At 41.4% G+C, this 21,525-nt stretch overlaps 1 pseudogene across 1 annotated transcript; it reads left to right on the top strand.

The window, feature by feature from the left end:
* The first annotated feature begins 9,159 nt into the window (after window positions 1–9,159).
* LOC311528103 (small ribosomal subunit protein uS5 pseudogene) lies at window positions 9,160–12,390 on the top strand (annotated as a pseudogene). Its single transcript has 2 exons — window positions 9,160–9,335; window positions 11,754–12,390. The product of its transcript is annotated as a small ribosomal subunit protein uS5 pseudogene (transcript).
* Window positions 12,391–21,525: the final 9,135 nt, after the last annotated feature.

Raw genomic sequence — 21,525 nt, 5'->3', positions numbered from 1 at the left:
GGGTCCTGCACTTAGGATGGAAGAACCCAATGCACAGCTACAGACTAGGGACCGAATGGCTAGGCAGCAGTTCTGCAGAGAAGGACCTAGGGGTGACAGTGGACAAGAAGCTGGATATGAGTCAGCAGTGTGCCCTTGTTGCCAAGAAGGCCAATGGCATTTTGGGATGTATAAGTAGGGGCATAGTGAGCAGATCGAGGGACGTGATCTTTCCCCTCTATTCAACATTGGTGAGGCCTCATCTAGAGTACTGTGTCCAGTTTTGGGCCCCACACTACAAGAAGGATGTGGATAAATTGGAGAGAGTCCAGCAAAGGGCAACAAAAATGATTAGGGGTCTGGAATACATGACTTATGAGGAGAGGCTGAGGGAACTGGGATTGTTTAGTCTGCAGAAGAGAAGAATGAGGGGGGATTTGATAGCTGCTTTCAACTACCTGAGAGGTGGTTCCAGAGAGGATGGTTCTAGACTATTCTCAGTGGTAGCTGATGACAGAACAAGGAGTAATGGTCTCAAGTTGCAGTGGGGGAGGTTTAGGTTGGATATTAGGAAAAACATTTTCACTAGGGGAGTGGTGAAACACTGGAATGCGTTGCCTAGGGAGGTGGTGGAATCTCCTGCCTTAGAAGTTTAAGGTCAGGCTTGAGAAAGCCCTGGCTGGGATGATTTAATTGGGGATTGGTCCTGCTTTTGAGCAGGAGGTCGGACTAGATGACCTCCTGAGGTCCCTTCCAACCCTGATATTCTATAAATCTACAGAGCTCCCATGAGGAAGAGGTTCCCAGTAGGGAACATGCTATAAAGGTGGAATTCCCACTTTTGCACATGCAGGGTCCATTCTGCTCACATGGGGTCCATAACAATTGTACTCTGCACATATTCTCTCCCCCCAGAAGCTTGAGCCTGGCTTTACCATTTAACACATCCTTAGGAGGAGCATCCTCCCCATTTTACAGATGTACGAAATGGAGACAGAGGGACTGAGGTCACAGAACAAGTCCGGACAGAACTGGGAACAAAACCCATGTCTGACTCCTAGCCCTGCATTATAACCACTAGACCATGTTCCTTCACCCATGCATACTCATGAAACATTGTCACCACTGAGACCCTTAGACATACTTTAATCTTGTGCCTCCCTTCAGTACCTGGTTGGCCAGATTGTGACTCTCATGCTCATGAGGAGAGCTGGGTGAATAATCCCTCAAGTCAGGTAGAGAAGATTTGAATCCACATCACCCAAGCAAATTCCTTAATCAGCAGGATATCAAAGTAGTTTTCTTTCGTTCTTGACACAGTGAATGTTTATTTCCATAAGCTGGAAAAAGCTAAGGACAACCCAGTCCAGAATAGCCTATAGCCTTGTGGTGAGGGCTCTCACCTGGGTTTGGAGAGATCAGAATCTGTTCCACCTTGGTGAGTCAAACCTGGGTCTCCCAATCCCAGAGAAGTGCCCAAACAGCTAGGATAATGGAGGACAGGGAGAGACGTACCATACATTTGTTTGATGGCCCTGAAATAGAGTCTTCCCCCCCCCCACACACACAAAAAAATATCACCCAGCTCTAGGTGCTAGTAGTTACTCACTTGAATAATCTCATTGAGTCAGTGACCAGGAGTTATTTTTGTAATACTTTAATCAGTTTTCCCTTTAACAAGCTTCTTGTTAAGCTTAAAGTGACCACCAGCAGGAGAGTGGGGTGGGAGGAGGTATTTTTTTCATGCTTTGTGTGTGTATAATAAGATCTTCTAAACTTTCCACAGTATGCATCCGATGAAGTGATCTGTAGCTCACGAAAGCTTATGCTCAAATAAATTGGTTGGTCTCTAAGGTGCCACAAGTACCCCTTTTCTTTTTGCAAATACCGACTAACACAGCTGTTACTCTGAAACCAGTCTTAGCTTAGTCTCTGATAGTCACAATGATAGTTACAGCAACACAGATGGGTCTGATGGCTCTGGCACATTTCCAATGGAGGCCACTGAGTACAACAAAGTCTGGGCATCCCTTGTCTAGAATTTGGTTAAGACTGTTCCTGCAAGCCTGGGACTGGCAGCTAGCTGAATCAGGAGTACTCTATAGGATAGGAAAAAGATGTGTTGCTTCTATGGACTCATTAGAATTTCTTTTAATAGTATCCATGTTATAGTACAACAAAGATGGTATCTGGATATCTGTAAAGTAATGCAGGACAGCTAATAAATGTACAATTATGATTAAAAGTGTCAAGTGTAATGAAGAGGAACCTCTTCCAAAACTCAAAGTGCTTGCTCAGTACCTCTGAGAATTAGGCCATGTGTTTAGTTTTTTGTGTTCAAGCACAACTGAGGCTAGAGTTCAGAGAAGCTAACTCAAACACATGACAATGCTCCTGATTATTCACTTATTTCCCTCATCACCAGCCTACAGTATTGCTAAGAAAAAAAATTAAATTGTTCATAGTATTGTAACATTTAATTGGCTGCAAAACACTGAGCAGCACACCAGATAATGAAATCCTGACTGAAGCACAGATGTGCTAACACATTTTAATTTCAAACTATTTTTATAGTTATTTCAGAGAGAAGTTACAGGCTACATCTGCAAAACACATTTGTCACCAAGAACAAAAAAGCAAACAAATATAAATATTTTCTGATGTCAAAACAGAACATATGTAGCTGCAGGGAAACTGTTGCAGAGTCAGTATTTTGATTCAGTTAAAACCACCAGTTAGATTGGAACTGGCTACATTGGCAAAATCCCTGAAGACAAGAAAATGGGCCAAATTTCAATGTCAAGATAGTGTATAACAGGTAATATGGGCATAGACCAAGATCAGCTGTAAACACTGAAGAGTAGTTTGTGTTTGATGGGGAGAAGTGGGAACCAGTGAAGGGATGCAAAAAAAAGGCAGGGAGGGGGAGGAAGACAGGGTCAATGTTGTGAGCCAAAGAAGTGAACTTAATTTTCCTGTTAAGAGCTATCAGTATGAAATATATTTTTAAGTTCATTTCCTCTCAAAAAATGTAAGGGCCACCAAAGGCCATCAAAGTCAATGGAAGTCTCAGGTGTTTGGAACAAGACCTTTTATGAATGAACCTGCCACACCAGGAGTTACTCAAAATATGCTGCCCTTCTAAAGGGCAGAAACCTAGAGAAATTGCAAGCAATCTGCTTTGTAGATTTTGGGTACAGTTACCAGACATGTCTAAATGACTTAGGCACCTAAGTCCCATTGAAAGGGAGTGGCAAGCTCCCAAGAGAAAACAGGAACTTGGGAAATTTTGTCCCCTTAGCTTTTAGGCCAGCATTTGTGCATTTCTCACTACTTCAGCTGTGATGCTGCACTGCCATTCTCTAACATCCCAAGAGCTATTACAGGGAAGAGGCACTCAAACAGACTTGTCAAAACTTTTAAAAAAGGAAAGCTACTGCACTCTACAGCAATTCTTTAACATGCAGAAGCCAACAGTAGCGATATTGCAGTGACTAGAGCAGTATTTCTTTTTAAGGGCCAAAATAAGAGGTATACAACATTGTCTCAGAGCCCCATGGGAGTGGGATGCCCAACAGCACAACTGGAAATGCTCAGTTCAAAACCTATTGAAGTAAGGGATTCAAAAGGAAATTGTCACTGCTCTCTACAGACAGTTTTCCAAGACACTACTGCAGTGATTGGGGCATTCACTAGTTCCCCATAGGATACTCAATAGCTATTTTAACATGCAACAATAACTTCAATATGTTTCATTAACAGCCAGAAACCAGTTAGGTCATTAAAAAAAAATTCACCTCTGAGCTTTTCATGAGGCTAAATGGGTGCAAACTTGAGCAAAATGGATGAAGATAATTTAACCTGGCACAAATTAAAAAGACAAAATTTGCATCTTTGTAGTTGGGTTCCTGTTATTGTTCTATTCTCCCCTTTGTCCTTCCCCCCAACTATGTTGAATTTTCTTTTCTGCTAGTGAACCAGGGAAGTTTGATAAGCTTAAAAATGCCAGTGTCTGGTGTTTTAGGGTGGGGTGGGGGTTGGCACACACCTGCCCATTTACTATAAACACATTTCAGTTTGATTTTTTCCTGCAAGATATTTTGGTGGATCACAAAATGCCTTGATACACAATTGCTGTTAAACTACTACATGCATCTATGCAAACAGCATCAACTGCCTTACAAGTTGCCATCAGCTGGTTGAAGAACCTGGACAAATTGGTGTGGCTTATTCCATACTTAGCAACTGGAAGGGTGCCAGAGGAATAAGCTACACAACAGCTGTTAATTGGGTTTTAGATCACACAGAAGGACTCCATATTGTAGATGACTTTAAATATTCCAGTCACTCAAAAGTACAAGACTATGTTTCCCTGTTGCACCTTAATATTCACTCTGGCAACACAAAAGGTATTTTGAAAAGAGAGCTAGGAGTTTGTTTAAAGATAAAGCGGGGTGAAATTCAGCAAGACCTAAATAAACAGGCTTTGTGCAGAGAAATAAGTCAAGGGTTCGATGCAACACAATCCACTCCAAACCCTAAGGGCAAAGAACAGGCCCATACTGTAGGTCTACATTACAGTAGACACATCTGCAACTGGCCCTGCCATAGGTGTTTTTATTACAGTGTAGACATACCCTCAGATAATCCACAGCTTCATGGGACTAGAAAAGAGGTCTTGTGTTCTGTCTCATCCATTCATAGGAATTAGTTTTCACTAGATTTGTGGAATCCTGGATCCCCTGATTGGTCTCCAAACTCTGCTCCAGTCTGCTGTGTGGCATGAACCTGGGCCCTAGGTCCCCACATGTAAGCCATTCCGTAAGCCTGCTTTGCAAGTGACTATCTTATATATTAGAGGTGGGTAAGGAAAATCTTTTACTGGACCAACTTCTGTTGGAGGTCCTGAAGAGCTCTGTGTAACTCAAAAGCTTGTCTCACCAACAGAAGTTGGCCCAATAAAAGACGTTACCTCACTCTCCTTGTCTCAGATATTCTAGGAGGAACACATCTACAGCCAGGGAACATACCTTGCATAGCAGTTTTGCTTTCTTGGGGGCTTTCCCCAGTCCCAAAGTTCCTGGAAAACATTCAGCAGCTTCAAAGCCAAAACATTTAGAGTAGAGTAGAGATGGATCCAGCTACCCAACCCATGAGTTTGTCTATTTGAAATCTGAATCCAGATTCTCCACCACCCCAAAAAGACATAAGGGGCCAAACTAAGATTCCCAGGTCTTAGAACATACCAAGATTCAGTGGCTAACTTTGCATCCATATTTTGTGGCTTGAGAGCAACTCAGCTCTCCCATGTTTTTTCTTTGGAAGTTTGGAATGAAACAGCAAGACCTCTGTGCTTGTATATTTCATATTCTTCTCACTCACCCTGTGGGTATCTTGTCTTTCAAATGCAAGCTCTTTGGAGCAGGGAATATTTTGCTCTATGCCTAGTACAATGAGTCCCTGATCTGAGTTTGGGACTCTAGGCACCACTGAAACACAAAAACCCTAAACCTTGTCCTAGGCAGTGGATTAGCACATCAGTTGGGGTTCCTCCCCCTGTTAGAGCTTGGAAATAGCTTAGTTAAACAAAAATGTTTGAGAGTTTGATTTAGACCTTCACTCTGCCTTGTTTGTCACGTCAGAAACATTAACCTGAAAGGGTAAAGGCTTCCAGTGAGAGATTTGCTTAAAATGAGAAAAAAAAAGTCCAGGACTGATTAAAATTTAATTAGCTTTAGGAAAATGCATCCATATTTATAGATTTTATCTAAACAAAAGCCTGCCTTCACTTAAAAACATGCAACTGTTACACAGAACCTAATAAGCACCTGGGCAGTATTAGTTTATTGGCTAAGGGCCATTAAAAATTAATGGCAGTTTTGCCTAAAGAAAGATTTTAGAATTTGGTCCCCAAATTAATACAGTTTCCAAGTGTTTAGTGTTTTCCTTCAAAGCTAATGTCTGTAGAGAGACCTGGGGTTACTATTTAATTCAGGTAAAAGCAGCAAGAAAATAACTTTAAATGAGGGGATTAGGTATCTACAGCATTGGCAGAGTCTGAGAAGTAAGGCACCTGCTGGACTGCATCTCAGATGGCTGCATTAAATTGAGGTCTAAACAGCATAAGACAGATCTTTCTAATTAGCTAGCAGACTAGCTTGGCTCTTACAAAGAGACCTGCCCAGTGTGTTTCACAAGCCAGCCAAACTCACTTACATTACCTCAATAACTGTTCAGTGCACCACAGATTACTGGCTATACCTGACTGATGGATAAAAAGCTCAGATGCCTTCCCTGAGACCCAGATGAATTAGAGGAATTAATAAAACCTAGCTGAGATCAAGGTGATTTGGAACCACCAGCTTCACAGTAACCAACCGGGGTTTCCCATACAGATAATGTTGGGCATTTCACCTTCTGCACTAACAATGGGAACTTCCTCCAATAATGGAAGAAATTCACCCCTGTGCAACAAGCCAGTACAATAGCTTTTATCACTTCTGGCCTGCACTCTGAACAGGAGTTAATTTCAGCCTATATGAATAGGATGGCCTGTCTCCTGACAATCTCAGAGGGTTTTTATAGGTTATTTAACTACTGTATGTGTTCATGTGAATCTCCTTGATTTAGTTTTGTACATCAATATCAACCTTAAATTTCATCCTGGGTTAAAGATGTAGTTGTCCAAGAGTGAATGCAGATTTGAGTGCACTGCACATCATATTACCCATTATTTTAATTTCATCTGCTCACAGGGTGCTTGGTGTGAGGCATGTGACAAACATTTGAAGAAAGCCAACCAGCACTGAAAATGGGAAAAGGCTGGCTCAGATGCAAACCCAGAACTCTACTGGAGCTTTTGACATTTATAAACCAAAAGAAAGGGAGACGATGAGGATTTGTATAAATCCTGTCTCTCTGCACATGAAGGTGGTAGGGCAAGTCAGCTAAGGGCCCAGACATGCCAGAAGAGTGGTAGTTAGACAAGCTTAGATGTTCCTGAAGATGTATAGTAGAAGGTTAAGCCCCTGGCAAGGCCTAAAGAATGCCAGAGAGTTTCATTCAGAGAAATATGGAGGTGGGGGGGAATAGTATTGTACAGTAGCCTATGTGGGTAGGCTGTACTGTTACAACATGTATTAAGAAATCTTTTCCATCCTACGAGAAAAGAATGTACCTCAAAAAATTTATGAATAGAAAAGTGTAGCCAGTGTATCATGAGGGAATGCTAGAACTTTCCCTAGCTCTTACCCCAGACAGGTTAGACAATTGCAGCATAACTCTAAGGGTCTGTGTACACTGCAGCTAGGAGCATGTCTCACAGCTTGGGTAGACAGACTTATGCTAGATCACTAAACAGAGTTATGAACATTGCAGTATTGTGACAGCATAGCTAGTGACCCAAGTGCCACAACATCTGCACTGCTATTTTTAGCATGCTATCTCAAGTGGAGCTGGCATGAGTCTACCTGGGCTGGGAGGCATTGTACCTACAATGTACACAAACCCAAAAGGTACAGAGGAGTCAATCTTCAAAAAGAAAAGCAGAGATGGCCTGATTTTTTTTTTTAATTAATGTGATGCCTCTTAGCCATCAAATCAAACTTGACATATTATAAAGGATTGCTCTGAGACAAAAATAGACACGGCAAATATCCTGGTCAGGAGACTTTGTATCTCAACTGAAATTAATGACCCTGCCCTTCAAAAGGGTCACAAAGTTTGTTAAACTACAAGTGATAAAATAAAATGGTAAATCCTCAGTTATCCATCACTGCCAGAAGGATATACTGCAACCTCAGCAGCCTTCCATGCTAAAGTTCTCCCAGAAGCATTCTTCTGGTATATTGTTACTGTGTACTTAAAGGCTCTTAAATCTAAAGGAGAGAGGCAAAACAAGAGCCAGTAGCAGGAAGCAGAAGCCAGGCAAATTCAAATGAGAGATAAGGCATGAATTGTAATAGGAAAAGGTAATTTAATCAATGAAAGACTATCAAAAGTGGTAGATTCTCCACCTCTTGGTGGCTTCAAATCAAGACTGGAAGCCTCTGTCTGGCTGATACAAGTTAGTCAAACAAGTTATTGGGTTCAACAGTGGCAACTAGATATAGAATTCTATGACTAGCATTATACAGAATGTCAGAGTAAGTGATCTAATGGTCCCCTCTGTCATGAAATATCTAAAACAGCAACCACTTCAGCAACTTTTTGCTGCCATAAACATCTTTAAAACAAAAAACCACAAGCCACACAATCTTCTGCACAGAGAAAGGCAAGACTGTTTGTCCCTGAAAAGCTGAAGAGAATTTTTCTACCTACCTTTGACACAACTAGCTAGTCCCCTTAAACATGTGGTTGCTCCCCTACAGAGAATGACAGCAAAAGACAACCTTCACTAAAGTGGATCAATTTAACCCAACCCTAATCGAAACAATGGGTTTGTTTTTAAAAAGGGTTCTGCTTTTAAAAAAAAAATTAAATAAAAGCTGAAAAGTTATTGAACTCAAACCTTGAAGCTAAACATTTCTATAACCATTTTGGGATGTTTACAATAGTGACTTGGAAAGAATCATGGAAATTTAAAAAAAACAAAACCTCCTTTTCCCCCAAACCCACTGTAGTTCTCTCTGCCATTAACCACCACTTTACAGAACTTTGAAAATTCCCCTCCCACCTCAAAGAGGCTGATTTTCCCTTCTATACAGGAATCTCCTCAAGAAAAAACTTGAATTCCACAGATATTTATGCTGTTGTGGGTTAGTTACATAAAATAGTCAGAATCAGGCTGGCTCCAGGCACGAGCATTCAAGCAGGTGTTTAGGGCAGCAGTTAGAAAGGGGTGGCAGTGTTTCTGTGACTGTGGCAATTCAGCAGCAGCCCCTTTGCCATGGTGGGCAGCAGTTTTTCCCCCCTACTACTTGGGGTGGCAAAACCTGTAGAGCAGGCCCTGGTCAGAATAAACCCAATACCATGGAATTTATATAGCCAATCAGCACAGATTTTGAATCTGAGATACTCCGTGACCTGATCGCTGAATAAATTCAGCATTATAATTGACAAACTCTGAGACTGTCATGCTTCCAGACAAACAGAAAGAGGGGATGGTTGTTGACTAAGTGATTATGAATTATTTTCCCAGCCCAACATTAAAAAAAAAACCCACCTTTCTACTGTAAGGGCATGCCACATGCTGACTCTGTAGACAAGCCAGGTAAATCTACAGTGCGCCAGCCTGCTTTGTACCAACTTGCTGAGTGGACCTTGCTACCACATACAAACAGTATGTCAAAGTGCACTGTAGACCAGTTGGTCCACATGTACCCTGCTACTATGAACTATGCATGGCCAGTCAAGAGGTAAATGTATAGTGCTGTAGTCTGTCGCATCAAGATGCTGTGTGGACTAATCCAGCCTGCACTTTTTTCTATCTCTGGTAACTCCAGGGAGTACAGAGTAATAAGAGGGGAAAACAGAACCTTTCCTAATTAACCTTGGTTCTAGAAGCCCTTGCTTTACCACCTGCTTTCAGAGTCCCTTTGTAACTCACCTGAATTTCCTTCAATGTGACAGTCACCTCTCTGCAGGAGACTAGTAGAAGGCCTATATATCATTTAAAATTCACATAATCCCTCAAAATAGGGCTCAGTTGGGGTTTACATGACATGAAAAACCATTACTCAGCTTACATTGTGGTGCCTCCTCAAGTGTGTGTTCGAGCTGTCTGGTACAAACATCCTGAAAATATTAAAGTTTTAAACTTTTGAGCTGAAATTATTTTAGCCTGGATTTTAAGAATCAGTGATCCCACAACAAGCTGATCTTGACATTCCTACCTTTAAATTTTGTAGATATAAAGTTCCAAATTGGAACATGTAAAAAGTGCCATTTTTAATCACACTTGTGCAAGTCAAAATAGTACAGCCTACTTTATTAAAATAATCAATTTTGAAGCCTACTGTGGGAAATTTAAAAGGAACTTGCTTGAGAAAGTTTCAAGAAGGGTAACTGGAACTAAGCCTTAACTATAGCACTCACTACCAACAAACGAGACTACTACTACATGTATGAGTTCAAATAATTGCATCCAGTAATAGGACCAAGGTCTCTGCATGTCCTTGGGCCCTCAACTTCTTGGCAGTTCAACATTCAGAATGGTCATGATGTGTGTGTGAATGTTTAATACAACTGTACATTCTGCTTCCACAATGAGCTATATAATGGCTGCATGCATTATTCATAGTACACAAGACTGTAATAATTCCTGAGCCTGGGTACCATGGATTCAAAATACAAAGTAAGTTGATGTTTATTTTACTGCCATTTAAGGAGGGGGGAAATGCACCCTAGTAAAATACATATGAAAAGTAGTTTACACTTCAAGTATCCTTAGTAATCTGAAAAAACCTATGTCATGGTCCCTTTAATGCAAAATAGTATATTTTAAAAACTTAATGTGAAAAGTGTCATTACATAAACTTACCAGTTGATAGTTTAGAGTGCAGCACAAGTGCATGTAGGAAATAACACTTTTTTGCTGTTGTCCCGTAGTTTTATTTACTAGTTTGAAATTATGTGGCAATATTTGAGATCCAAGAGAACAAGAACTAGCTGAGTGTGACATACACAACCTTCCTGTTGAAATTAGCCTCTGTTCAGAAAGAAAGTGTTGACAGAACTTTAACTATGACAGTGCTATAATACCATAATGTCATGTTTACTCACCACCCATTCAAATGTTCACATCTCTTGACCAACAGAATGTATGATCATTCCCTTCTTAATAGCTTTTCTTTATTGCAAAACTTCGTATAGAAAACAGAAGCCTGTTAAACAAGCATTTGCATTCAACTGGAAGTTAATCTTTGCCTAACATACTTTGACATAAATCAATGTGACTATTCATATATTTAAGTGCTTTGCTGGATCAAGCTATTCAACAAGGAAGGGTTTACACCATTATATGAGGCACTGATGAGACCTCATCTGGAATTGTGTGCAATTCTGGTTTAGGTTTAAGAAAGATTAATGCAAACTGGAACAGGTAGAGAGAAGGACTGCTAGGATGAGCAGAGGAATGGAAAGCTTTCCTTATGAAGGGAGACAAAGAGCTTGGCTTGTTTAGCTGAACCAAAATGCAGAGACCTGGGTGGGTTTCCACCTTCCTCTGCAGCATAGGTCACTTGCTGGTTTAAACTAGCATAAATGATGGATTCCCTGTAACTTGAAGTTTTTTAGATCATGATTTGAGGACTTCAGTAACTCCGAGTTAGGTGTTTCTTACAGGAGTGGGTGGCTGAGGTTGTGGCCTGCAATGTGCAGGAGGTCAGACTGAATGATTGTGGTGTCTTCTGACCTCAAAGTCTAATATTGTGTCATGGAGGATAATCAGTTTTTAACTAGTCAAGGGAATTTTCAGCACAATTACTAGATGTTAAAAGATATGCTGTTTTCCTATAACTGGGAGATTTCAATAAGTGTGGCTTTTAGAAAAAAGATTGTACTGCATGATAGACCAACAAAAGTGTAGACTATTGGAAAACAAGAATCAAAGGCCATATTTAAAAGCCTCTGCAAATAAACAAGCAAGCCTGAAATTGCATTGTTCTATGTTTGTCCCTCTTTAGGCTTCTAAAAATTTATGTTTTAAAGTATTGTGTTTTGACCGGTGTTCTGATGTATAAATCGTACCCATAAATTAGGTCTAAAACTGCTTTGGGGTCTGACAGAGACTAAGTGATGACATATTACACAGAAGACCTTGACTGTCCTTGAAGGATATTCAGAAACAAACAGAAAGGAAAACTGCCCTGCATCAAGGAATCAGAAATCGACTTTTCTGGTATCTTCCCTGAAGGATGAGGTTCTGAAGATCATGTCTGTCCAGAAACAGACTCGTGCTGGTCAGCGTACCAGGTTCAAGGCTTTTGTAGCTATTGGCTACTACAATGGTCATGTCAGCCATGGTGTAAAATGCTCCAAGGAAGTCACCACTGCTATTCGTGGGGCAATCTTGGCTAAACTATCCATTGTACCAGTACGACGAGGCTACTGGGGTAACAAGATTGGCAAGCCTCATACTGTACCTTGCAAGGTTACTGGTTGGTCGGTCTGTTCTGGTGCATCTGATCCCAGCACCCCATGGTACAGGAATTTTATCTGCCCCTGTTCTAAAGAAACTGCTGATGATGGCTGGAATGGACGACTTCAGCTAGGGATTGTACTGCTACACTGGGCAACTTTGCTAAAGCCACCTTTGATGTGATCTCCAAGACCTATGGTTATCCGACCCCTGACCTCTGGAAGGAGACTGTATTCACCAAGTCTCCTTATCAGGAATTCACTGGTTATCTGGCTAAGACCCACACCAGAGTCTCAGTGCAGAGAGCCCAGGCAACTGCTGTGGCAACTTGAATGTTTTTGAACAAAATAAAGTAATATGCGGGGGGGGGGAAATGGAGAGAAAGAAGTCTGCCCTGATGTGACCAAGAATTTAGTGCTATACATCCAGCTAAGGCCATCACAAATTCTGTATTTACAAACTACTTCATGTTCCACCTCTTAAAGATGCACTTGTCTATGCCATTATTTCCATTAAGCATGGTTTGTAGCTTGAAACTCCTCACACAATTCAGTCGTTATGTCCATTAGATATTGAGTTTAAAAAAGTGATTCCTCCATGTTACCATAACTGGAATACATCCGCTCTCATTCTTTGAATTACCTTATTTCAGGTTATTCAGTGTTTCAATGCTGCATGCAATTTTGGGAGCACAGCAGTGGCATTTCCCCCACCCAGCCCCAGACCAAATCCAATTAATGTTCTCATTATGACTGCAATGCAGAGTGTAATATATATATATATATATATATATATATATATATTTGTGGTGCCACTTATTTAATCTGCGTTAGAGTTAAAAAGTTCAATCATTGATTCATTTTATTTTTTTAATCAATAAATAAAATTGGTCAATAGAGACTTGTAATAGAAGAAGAAGTTTCATTTACTACATTCAGTTAAAACTCAAGCACCTCAAACCTGATTTGCAAATCATCCCTGTTCAGCAAAGCACTTAAGTGGGTACTTAAGGCATATGCTTAAGTACTTTGAATACTAATTGAGATAAGCATGTGCTTATCTGTTTTGCTGCATCAGGGGATATCATCCTGATTTCCTCACTATGGCAACACTCCTTTGACTCTAAAGATTTCAGCAGCTGGACTCCAATAGGCAATTACTCAAATGGGGAATGTCAGGATCAGATACTAGTTTTCAATGTAGGATTTCTGCTACAGAACAAAAGCCAATAGCCAGATCTTCAGCCAGCGTAAATGGACTTCAGTACAGCTAAGCTGGTAGCTAAGAGCAGAAGGTCTGGCCTAACATATTTAACCTCAGTGTCTTAGAATAATGTTGCTTAAACACATTGTACGCTTTAAGTTAATATGGACTTCTTAAAAAAGTCTAATGTTAAAAACTGAAAATATTTAGTTTTACTGTAAATTCAGTACCTTCCCTCCCCCCCCCCCCCCACTCCTTAGGATGGAAGAAGTTAAGTGTCCATACTACTCAGAATAATGGTCCATCTAGTCCAGTATCCTATACTCAGACTGTGGCCATTGCCAGATGCTTCACAGGGAATGAACAGACCAGAGTAGTTGTCATTCAATCCCAGTTTCTAGTTGTCAGAGGTTTAAGGTCACCCAGACCATATGGTAATGTATGTGACCATCTTGGCTAATAGCCACTGATGGACCTATTCTCTATGATAGAATCTAATCCTTCTTTTAGCCAAGAAATACTTTTGGCCTTCACAACATCCCCTGGCAACAAGTTCCACAGCTTGACTGCATTGTGTCAAATAGTACTTCCTTCTGTTTCTTTTAAGCCTATTGGGGTTTCCATCGAGTGACCTCTGGTTCATGTGAAGGAGTAACCAACCAACCACCATCACTTCCTTATTTGCTTTCTCCACACCCTTCTTGACTGGTTTGGCCTTTATCAGGTACCCCCCCTCAGTCATCTCTTTTCCAAGCTGGCCAGTCCCAGTCTCTAATATCTCCTCATATTGAGGCTATTCCATACACCTAATAATTTTTTCTTGCCCTTCTCTGCACCTTTTCCAAGGCGAATATATCTTTGAGATGGGGCAACCAGAATGGCACTCAGTATTCAAGGTGTGGTCATACCCTGGATTTATACAGTGGCATAATGATTCTGTTTGGTCATCTTTCCCAATGGTTCCTAACATTAGATTTTTTTGACTGCTGCTGCACATTGAGTGGATGTTTTCAGAGAACTATCCACAATGATTCCAAGATTTCTTTGAGTGATAACAGCTAATTTAGACCCCATCATTGTCTGTAGAGTTGGTATTTTTCCCCCACAATGTGCATTACTTTTCACTTAACATTGAAATTCATTTATTTAGTTGCCCCATCACTCACATGCATCAGATCCCTTTGCAGCTGGCTTTGGGCATATCTTAAGTAATTTATTGTCTGCAAACTTTGCCATCTAACATTTACCCCTTTTTCTAGGGAGTTTATGTTGAACAGCACTTCTGTGGACACTGACCATTTATTCCTACCCTTTGTGTCTTAACTAGTTACTGATCCCTCTTATCCCATGACTTGACTCTGCTTTAGAGCATTTGGCGAGGGACCTTGTCAAAGACTTTGATAACTTAGGTACCCTATATCAGCATGCTTGTTGAAACCCTCAGAATTTTAGTGAGGCATGATTCCCATTTACAAAAATGCATGTTGACTCTTCCAACATATTGTCAGGTTTCAGAGTAGCAGCCATGTTAGTCTGTATTTGCAAAAAGAACAGGAGTACTTGTGGCACCTTAGAGACTAACAAATTTGAGCATAAGCTTTCGTGAGCTACAGATCACTTCAGATGCTTACAGTTGTGTTCATCTAGGCATCTGAAAATTCTGTTCTTTACTATAGCTTCAACCAACTATTTAGGCTTACTGGCCTGTAATTGCCAGGACTGTCTTTGGAACCTTTTCTTTAAGAAATAAAGAAATTCAGCATTACACTAACTATCCTCCAGTCATCTGGTAGAGAGGCTGATTTATGTAATAGGTTACATACTATACAGTAACTTGTTCTGCAGTTCTATATTTTAGTTCCTTCTGAACATTTTGGGTAAATGCCATCTGGTCCTGGTAACCTATTGCTGTTTAATCAATTGTTCCAACGCCCTTTCTATTGACACCTCAATCTGGGAGAGTTCCTCAGTTTTGTCACCCAAGAAGTATGGCTCAGGTGTCAGAATCTCCCTTAAACCTTCTGCACTGGAGATTGATGTAAAGAATTTTGTTTAGCTTCTTTGCAATAGCCTTGTCTTCCATGAGTATTCCTTTAATGTTTCAGAGTAACAGCTGTGTTAGTCTGTATTTGCAAAAAGAAAAGGAGTACTTGTGTACTCTATTACCAGCAGGAGAGTGAGTGTGTGTGTGGTTTTTGGGAAAAAAGGTAGGGGGGAGTGAGAAAACCTGGATTTGTGCTGGAAATGGCCCACCTTGATTATCATACACATTGTAAGGAGAGTGATCACTTTAGATAAGCTATTACCAGCAGGAGAGTGGGGTGGGAGGAGGTATTGTTTCATGGTCTGTGTATATAATGTCTTCTGCAGTTTCCACAGTATGCATCCAATGAAGTGAGCTGTAGCTCATGAAAGCTTATGCTCAAATAAATTGGTTAGTCTCTAAGGTGCCACAAGTACTCCTTTTCCCCTTTAAGGAGTCAGTCATCCAAGGTTCCCCACTGATTGTCAGGCTTCTTGCCTTGGGCATACTTAAAAAAAGTTAATTTTTGTTGCCTTTTGGTAGCAGCATGTCAACTTTGTTTTAGTCTGCCTAATTACACTTTTACAACACTTGACTCAGAGTTTATGTTCTTCCTATTTTCCTTAGTAGGATTTGATACCCAATATTTGGAGTTTGTGGTCGTCTCTCTAGCCACCTCTTGTACTCTGATGTGTAGCCAGAGTGGCTTTTTTTGGTCCTCTTACTATTTATTTGGGGGTATGCATTTAGTTTGAACCTGTATAATGGGGTTTAAAAAAGTTTCCATACAGCTTGCAGGCATGTCAAGATGTTTGACTTTAATTACATTGTCACTATTACTGACCAGTTCAGCTTCATGCACCTCTTGGACCAGACCCAATGCTCCACTTATGACTAAATCAAGAATTGCCCCTCCCCTTATGGGCTCCAGGACAAGCTGATCCAAGCAGCAGTCATTAATGGTGTCTAGAAATTCTCTGTATGCCATCTTGATGTAACCTGTACCCAGTCAATACAGGGGAATAGTTGAAATCCCTCCTTATTTTGGAGTGTTCTGCTTGTGGAGCCTCATATGTCCCTGAGGATTTCAAAAACCACCAAAAATCCTGGTCAGTAATATATTCTTACTGTTATATTATAGAACTCCTATCCCTAGGAATTTTAATGGTGCTGCCTGATTCATTTAAGACTTTTTACTCAGTTTGATTTTATGCTTTCACATGTAGTGCCCCCCCCGAAACGAGCACCATCTTTTATACCCTTATATTACCATATCCCACTGAATATCTTCATTCTACTAAGTTTTGGTGATGCCTATTTTAGTATGATCTTTATTTAATACAATGCACTCACATTCACTCATCTTACTACTCAGACTTCCAGCTTTGGATACAAGCACTTCTAAAGTGTCAATATTTAGTGGTCTGCCTTCATGTGACAATTGAAGGAGACTCTTGTTTGACTGTTTCTCTTCAGTTTCTACCTGTGTTTTGTCAGCTCTTCTCCTCTTTACTAGGATAGAAAGTATCCATTTTAATATACTCTCCCCTAAGATTTGTCTGTCCAAACCACATGCTACTCTGCACTTGTCAGCTTTCCCCTTAACCTTCATTTAAAAGCATGTCTAGGACCCTTATAAGTTTACATGCCAGCAATCTGGTACTGTTTTGGTTTAGTTAGAGCCTACCCTTTCCCTGTGCAAGTTCCTCCCTTCCCCAAAATGTTCCCCAGTTCCCAATAAGCCTAAATGACCTCCTCTCAACACCATTGTCTCTTCCATGCATTAAGACGCTACAGTTCTGACTGCACAACTGACCCTGCACATGGAACTGGAAGCCTTTCAGAGAATGCTACCATGGACTTCAATCTCTTTCCTAGCAGACTAAATTGGCCCCGCAAGACCTCTTCCTTCTCTTTCCCTAGGTCATTGGTACCTATAGTGGCAGATCAGCCACTGGTCCTGTGGCCAATTGGGAGGCTCCTGGAAAAATGGACACCCCCTGTGCCCCAACCCACCCATCCAGTGCTCCTGCTGAGGAGTGGGGCTGGGGCACAGGGGCTTGCCCTGACCCTGCTCTCCAGCAGGAGTGCCAGGCAAAGGGGCAGGGGAAGCCCACATGCCCTGAACCTGCTCTGCAGCACCAGTAAGAGGGGTGGAGGGGACTGCAGGCAGAAGAGTTGGGCCCCCCAACTTGCTCTGGCCCAGGCCCTGAGAAACCCTTAATCCACCTCTGGGTACCTACATGTATCACAGCCACTGGCTTTTCCCAAATACTGCACATATGTCTGTGTGTCAAGAGGTCTGCAACCATCAGGCAAATTCACCATGCAGTTCTCTTGGTCAGAGCCAACTGTGTCTCTTCCCAATATCTGGGGTTTCCTCCCCAGGAGGGGTTTCCTCAATGCAAGAGGATACCATTACATCTGAAACGAGGGTCCCAACCTAGGTTCCCTGTCAGCTCCATGGCCACACAGCAGACTATTTAGGGCTGTGCCCCTCCCACAGCCCAGGTGCTGCTTCAAGCAGAGAGAAAGAGCTGGGGGAGTCCTCTCTCCCTGCCATAGCCCCACAGCTGCTTACACCCTAAACCCCACATTCCCAGCCCCACCCTAGAGGCTGCACCCCCAGCCAGAGGTGCTGTATCCCAACCCTCTGCCCTAGCCCCTCCATATTGGTGCATATAACAAAATTCATCACACACGGGTGGGAAAAATTAGAGGAAACACTGGCAACTATAGGATTGTTTCCCTCTGCTCCAGCTTCCTATTCTTCTTGCTTGAGACTCTCTCAACAGCACAGACTTTCAGAGTGGAGATAGGATGAAGGAGTAAGTGCAACCTGGGCTTCTGAATGAAGTTAATTACTGTGTGGTACTAGTTCATACTACCCAAATCTGCTGAAGCAAAAAGGTCAGACTACTCAGAGGTGGAGCTGAGTTAAATGCCTATGGAATGACATAGGTAAATCGCCTCTCCCTTAGAGAAAGCTGGCATCTATGTTATGGCCCAGTGTTTTTGGATGGGAAAGCTAAATGCTGTTATGGAATGGGGTATGCTACAGGTATCTTATTTTAATACTATTTCACTACAAAAAATTGTAGTGTTTAGTAAGTCAATGTAGTGTTATAATTCTATAACTAAACGGTCATTCTGTGGGGTGGACGTTTCCTAATAGTCTATAAATTTCCCTGCATAGAAAAATCTGAAGTGGACAAATCTGATTGTACAGCCAAACAGCAAAATTGTTGTTCCACCATCATTTATATTACTGGAGTATAGTTTGTCACATATGCTCTGAGTGCAAAGTCATTCAAAGAAAATGAAAGTCTGGAATAGCTTATTCATTAATTTTCACAGCAGTTGGTGCCCTGCTGGCATTTGAAAATAGTATAAGGAAAAGTTCAAGATTTAGCTTCATTTCAAAATTACATCTACTTCTATGATTTGAGAAATGTTACAAATAGATTAAATCACATTAGTGAAAGCTAATTGCAGAGCAAGATTATTAAATGCTAAGTACCAAAAACTAATTTCAAAGCAACATCATTTTACCAGCTGAATCATCTACTACATGAAAAATTACACTACAAGTAATAAACTGCAGTGGGGTCTAGGTCTCTGTATAATGCTTGAATCCCAGAGGATGCTGGCCATTGAAGTGTTAAATGACAAACTGGAAAGAAAATATTCTCTGTTCAGTTCATAGCTCCAGGCTCCACCAGACTTCTCTGCAATTAGAGCCAAGTTCTAAACAGAGCTCCAGAAGCCTGGAGTTCTTATGTTTGTAATAAGCTCTTTAGGGCTTGGGAGCAAGGGGAGGAAAAAGGGAAGACCACTTTGCAAACCTTTAAAGCCATGGAAATCTCTTAAGGAAGGGCTATGGTTTCCTACAGATTTCCATGGGCCATTCATTTGCAAGACTCCCACTATCTATTAAACTATGCTGATGCAGCCCTTAAGAGTTTTTTAAAAATTTCTCTTGCAATCATGGCCCCTTGTTTTAATCTCTGCAGTAGTCTATCACCAAAGGGTGTGAAGACTTCCAACAGACGGCACTCAAAATGCCTGCAATTCAGAATGACGAATGAGTGGGCTACCCAAAGAAACTTGAAGCACTTCTACAATTTACACATTAAAATATCAAGCACATTTTACTGTTTTTTAGTGTTGGGGGAAGTCAAAATGCTGCACATAACTGAAAATAGTGTGAGATTCTGAATATTCAGTTGAAGTTTCAGCAAAACCTAGCACGACCCTGGGAGTTGGAAGCCAGTGAAAGCTTGAATAGCACCCTAAAGTCTACTCAAGGAGGTAGTATCTGTGTAATAGGTTTTAAAGCATGCCTCATGTGCCCATAGTGACTAGTACACATTAGGGATAACAGGCTATTAACTTTGCCAGCTAGTAGAGTTACACCTGTCACTCAAGTAATAGAGATCTAGACTTTGAGGAGGTCATCAACAACATTTGACCCTATGGTCGTTATATTTAGAACATATAGAAGCAGACACTGCCAATCCAGATAGTATTACTGTACAAATACTCTAGTTTTCAAATAAGGGATGAATACATGACAAAGAATGACTGGATCACATGCTCTCCTCCTCTGCACCATGTGTCAAACTGGCCGGCTGGGAAGAGAGACAGTACAGCTGCTAAGTTCCTCTAGCAACTGGGTAGCAGCAGGTAGCTTTTGGTGAATGAGAGTATGGCTACCAATCTACCACTGGGGCAGCCTATGGGAGTTGAAATAGATTAAGTGCAGGTACTCCAAGTGGATGTCTGGAAATCCATGGGGTGATTTTAGGGTTGCCTATAGATCTGTGGGTCCTCTACTCTGAAGCTATCCACATGGTGGGCTGCCTCAGAGTCAGACCTTGGAAACCCTAGGATCCCATCCTCAAACACTGGCAGGCTGGCTGCTGAGGAGCTGGATAGGCTGCAGTTAATCAGGGAGAGTTCCAATAGAACTGCCTAGGTTCTACTTCTATTGGACCTTCCTACACCAAACAGTGTTTAAGTTACAAGAAACCTAAAAGATGTTCTGCAGTAGGGACCTGATGAAAAGCCCACTGAAGCCAGTGGGCATCTTGACACTGACTTCAATAGGTTTTAGTTTAGGGCCTATACCATTACTAAAATTGAAGTTACAGCTCAACTAAAAAGCCAGCAGCAAATCCACATAACAAATGCAGCCAAGTCCTCCATACACACTGCCCCCTCCTCACAAGCCTGAGTAAAGAGGAGAAACCATGCACTGTACCCTAGAACACATTCTGACAATTTCAGACCAAGAAGGGGAACATAAGAAGTCATACTGAGTTAGACCAGTGGTCCACTTAGCCCAGTATCCTGTCTGACAGTGGCCAGAGCTAGATGCTTCAGAGGGATTGAACACAACAGGGCAGTCCCCTGTCATCCAGTCCCAGCTTGTGGCAGTCAGAGGTTTTAGGGACACTCAGAGCCCAGACTTTCAATCTTAACCATCTTAGCTAATAGCCATTCATGGACCAATCCTCCACATACCTACTTAATTCTTTTTTGAACCCAGTTACACTAACATCCCTGGGCAATGAGTTTCACAAGTTGATTGTGCTGTATGAAGTATTTCATTAGGCTGTTTTAAACTTAATAGGTAGTAAGTTCATTGGTGACTCCTGCCTGGTTCTTGTGTTATGTGAAGGGATAAACAACATTTCTCTATTCACTTTCTCCACATCATTCATTATTTGAATAGACCTTTATCATATCCTTTAGTGGTCTCTTTTCAAAGAGAAAGAGCTCCAGTCAGTTTAATCTCTCCTCATATTGAAATTTCATAGCCCTAATCATTTTCATTGCCCTTCCCTGCACTCTTCAATTCTAACACTTCTTTTGAGATGAGGCAATCAGAACTGCATGCAGTATTCAAGGCATGGGTGTACTGTGGCTCTATATAGCAGGATTATATTAATTCAGCCTTATTATCTATCCTTTTTGTAATGGTTCCTAACAGGATTTGCTTTTTTGACACATTGAGCAATTGGTCTTGAGAGGTAACAGCTAATTTAGACATCTAATTTGCCTCATAGGTACAAGGTGCACCACTCACTGCTGGTCAGCACCTCCTCCTGGTCACTCTGGGAATTAGCTCGAGGTCAATGCCCCCCCTTCCAGTTGTGTCTTCCTCTGGTCTGCAGCCCCTCTCTTGCTCCAGGAACTGCACCATCCTCTTCTTGACTCAGCCTCCCCAGATACATCA

The sequence above is a fragment of the Lepidochelys olivacea genome, assembly GCF_965140295.1.
Source record: "Lepidochelys olivacea isolate rLepOli2 genome assembly, chromosome: 11".
NCBI classification, from domain to species: Eukaryota; Metazoa; Chordata; order Testudines; family Cheloniidae; genus Lepidochelys; species Lepidochelys olivacea.
The sequence above is the reverse complement of the archived record's forward strand: the minus strand, read 5'-3'. Positions and strand labels throughout refer to the sequence as shown.